The 3847-nt window shown below is 34.1% G+C and overlaps 1 non-coding gene across 1 annotated transcript; it reads right to left on the bottom strand.

Moving 5' to 3' along the window:
• Nucleotides 1–2242: 2242 nt before the first annotated feature.
• Nucleotides 2243–2346, bottom strand: LOC127741374 (small nucleolar RNA R71). Its single transcript, XR_008002326.1, has one exon. It is a non-coding gene; the product is annotated as a small nucleolar RNA R71 (small nucleolar RNA).
• Between the last annotated feature and the right edge of the window lie 1501 nt (nt 2347–3847).

Here is a 3847-nt window from a genome sequence, read left to right on the forward strand (position 1 = left end):
TTATTACTTGGACGACCCAGTACACTTGCTGGTTAGTTGAACGGAGTTGTGAATTCAACCAGTGCCATAATAAAGCTTTCATTCAAAATTCAAAGAACGTAGATCACAATTTCGTCCACCAAGTTTTTGGCGCCGTTGCCGGGGATTGTTCGAGTATGGACAACTGACGGTTCATCTTGTTGCTCAGATTAGGTAATTTTCTTTTCAAAAATCTTTCAAAAATATTTTTTTATTATTATTTTCGTTTTTCTAAAGTATATTTTCGAAAAATATAATAAAAATACAAAAAAATCATAAAATCTTAAAAATCAAAAATATTTTATGTTTCTTGTTTGAGTCTTGTGTTATGTTTAAGTTTGGTGTCAATTGCATGTTTTAAAAAAATTATTATGCATTTTTCGAAAATTTCATGCATTCATAGTGTTCTTCATGATCTTCAAGTTGTTCTTGACAAGTCTTCTTGTTTGATCTTGATGAATTCTTATTTTGTGTTGTTTGTTGTTTTTCATGTGCATCTTTGCATTCATATTTTTCATGCATTAAAGATTTCTAAGTTTGGTGTCTTGCATGTTTTCTTTGCATCAAAAATTTTTCAAAATTATGTTCTTGATGTTCATCATGATCTTCAAAGTGTTCTTGGTGTTCATCTTGACATTCATAGCATTCTTGCATGCATCTTGTGTCTTGATCCAAAATTTTCATGTTTTGGGTCATTTTTGTGTTTTTCATTAAAAATTCAAAAATCAAAAAAATATCTTTTCCTTATTTTTCTCTAAAATTTCGAAATTTTGGGTTGACTTGGTCAAAAATTTTAAAAATTAGTTGTTTCTTACAAGTCAAGTCAAAATTTCAATTTTAAAAATCTTATCTTTTTAAAATCTTTTTCAAAAATCATATCCTCTTCATTTTTTTTATATAATTTTCGAAAATTTCAAAAATCTTTTTCAAAATATTTTTAAAATCCTTTTCTTATCTTTATATCAAATTTTCGAAAATTAACTAACAAGTAATGTGATTGGTTCAAAAATTTGAAGTTCGTTACTTTCTTGTTAAGAAAGGTTCAATCTTTAAATTCTAGAATCTTATCTTGTAGTTTCTTGTTAGTTAAGTAATTTTAAAAATTAAATCTTTTTCAAAATATTAATCTTATCTTGTAGTTTCTTGTTAGTTAAGTCATTTCAAAAATTAGATCTTTTTATCTTTTATCTTATCTTTTTCAAAAATTTTATCTTTTTCAAAATTTGATTTCAAAATATCTTATCTAACTTCTTATCTTCTTATCTTTTTCAAAATTTGATTTCAAATCTTTTTCAATCAACCAACTAACTTTTTGTTTGTTTCTTATCTTTTTCAAAACCACTTAACTAATTCTCCCTCTTCTAATTTCGAAAAATATCTCTCTTTTCAAAAATTCTTTTTAATTAATTAATTATTTCAAATTTTAAATTCAATTATATTTTATCTTTAATTTTCAAAAATTACTAACCCCTTTTCAAAATTATTTTCGAAAATTTCTCTTCTCTTCTCTTCTTCTATTTAATTAATTAATTACTAACACTTCTCTTCACCTCTCTTCATCCAAAAATCCGAATCCATCCTTCTTCTTTCTTATACCCCTATTCTTTTTCTACTAACATAAAGGAATCTCTATACTGTGACATAGAGGATTCCTCTTTCTTTTTTTTGGTTCTTCTCTTTCATATGAGCAGGAACAGGGAAAAAAGGCACTCTTGTTGAAGTTGATCCAGAACCTGAAAGGACTCTGAAGAGAAAATTAAGAGAAGCTAAATTACAACAATCCAGAAACAACCTTTCAGAAATTTTCGAACAAGAGAAGGATATGGCAGCCGCAAATAATAATAATAATAATGCAAGGAGAATGCTTGGTGACTTCACAAAGCCAACGTCCAAGTTTGATGGAAGAAGCATCTCCATTCCTGCCATTGGAGCCAATAATTTTGAGCTTAAGCCTCAACTAGTTGCATTAATGCAACAAAACTGCAAGTTTTATGGACTTCCATCTGAAGATCCCTATCAGTTCTTAACTGAGTTCTTGCAGATCTGTGAAACTGTAAAGACAAATGGAGTTGATCCTGAAGTCTACAGGCTCATGCTTTTCCCTTTTGCTGTAAGAGACAGAGCTAGAATATGGTTGGATTCACAACCTAAGGATAGTCTGGACTCCTGGGATAAGCTGGTTACTGCCTTCTTAGATAAATTCTTTCCTCCTCAAAAGCTGAGCAAGCTTAGAGTGGATGTTCAAATCTTCAAACAAAAAGATGGTGAATCCCTCTATGAAGCTTGGGAAAGATATAAGCAGCTGACCAAGAGATGTCCATCTGACATGTTTTCTGAATGGACCCTATTAGATATATTCTATTATGGTCTCTCTGAATTTTCAAAAATGTCATTGGACCACTCTGCAGGTGGATCTATTCACCTGAAGAAAACGCCTGAAGAGGCTCAAGAACTCATTGACATGGTTGCAAACAACCAATTCATGTATACCTCTGAGAGGAATTCTGAACCAGTTCATGTATACCTCTGAGAGGAATTCCGTGAATAATGGAGTACCTCAGAAGAAAGGAGTTCTTGAAATTGATGCTCTGAATGTCATATTGGCTCAGAACAAAGTGTTGACTCAACAGGTCAACATGATCTCTCAAAATCAGAATGGATGGCAACATGCATCCAACAGTATTAAAGAGGCAGCTTCTGAAGAAGCTTATGATCCTGAGAACCCTGCCATGGCGGAGGTTAATTATTTGGGTGAACCTTATGGAAACACTTATAACCCATCATGGAGAAATCATCCAAATTTCTCCTGGAAGGATCAACAAAAGCCTCAACAAGGCTTCAACAATGGTGGACGCAATAGGCTGGGCAATAGTAAGCCATATCCATCATCTTCTCAGCAACAGACAGAAAACTCTGAACAAAATACTTCTAATTTAGCCAATATAGTCTCTGATCTGTCAAAGGCCACTTTCAGTTTCATAAATGAAACAAGATCCTCTATCAGAAATATGGAGGCACAAGTGGGCCAGCTGAGTAAGAAAGTCATTGAAACTCCTCCCAGTACTCTCCCAAGCAATACAGAAGAAAATCCAAAAGGAGAGTGCAAGGCCATTGATTTAATCAAAGTGGCCGAATGCATAGGGGAGGAGGAGGACGAAAATCCTAGTGAGGAAGACCTCCTGGGACGTCCCTCAAGCAAGAAGAAGTTTCCTATTAAGGATCCAGAGGAATCTGAGGCTCATCTAGAGACCATAGAGATTCCATTAAATCTCCTTCTGCCATTCATGAGCTCTGAAGACTATTCTTCCTCTGAAGAGGATGAAGATGTGACTGGAGAGCAAGTTGCTCAATATTTAGGAGCTATCATGAAGCTGAATGCCAAGTTGTTTGGTAATGAGACTTGGGAAAGTGAACCTCTCTTGCTCATTAGTGAACTAGATACTTGGATTCAGAAAACTCTACCTCAAAAGAAACAAGATCCTGGCAAGTTCCTAATACCTTGCACCATTGGCACCATGAGCTTTGAAAAGGCTCTATGTGACCTGGGGTCAGGGATAAATCTTATGCCACTCTCTGTAATGGAGAAGCTGGGGATCATTGAGGTACAACCTGCCTTGTTCTTATTGCAATTGGCAGATAAGTCATTGAGACAAGCTTATGGAATAGTAGAGGACGTGCTAGTAAAGGTTGAAGGCCTTTACATCCCTACTGATTTTATAATCTTAGACACTAGGAAGGAAGAGGATGAATGCATAATCCTTAGAAGACCTTTCCTAGCCACAGCAAGAGCTGTGATAGATGTCAACAGAGGGGAGTTAGTCCTTCAATT

The sequence above is a fragment of the Arachis duranensis genome, chromosome 8 (assembly GCF_000817695.3).
Source record: "Arachis duranensis cultivar V14167 chromosome 8, aradu.V14167.gnm2.J7QH, whole genome shotgun sequence".
In the NCBI taxonomy this organism is placed as follows: Eukaryota; Viridiplantae; Streptophyta; class Magnoliopsida; order Fabales; family Fabaceae; genus Arachis; species Arachis duranensis.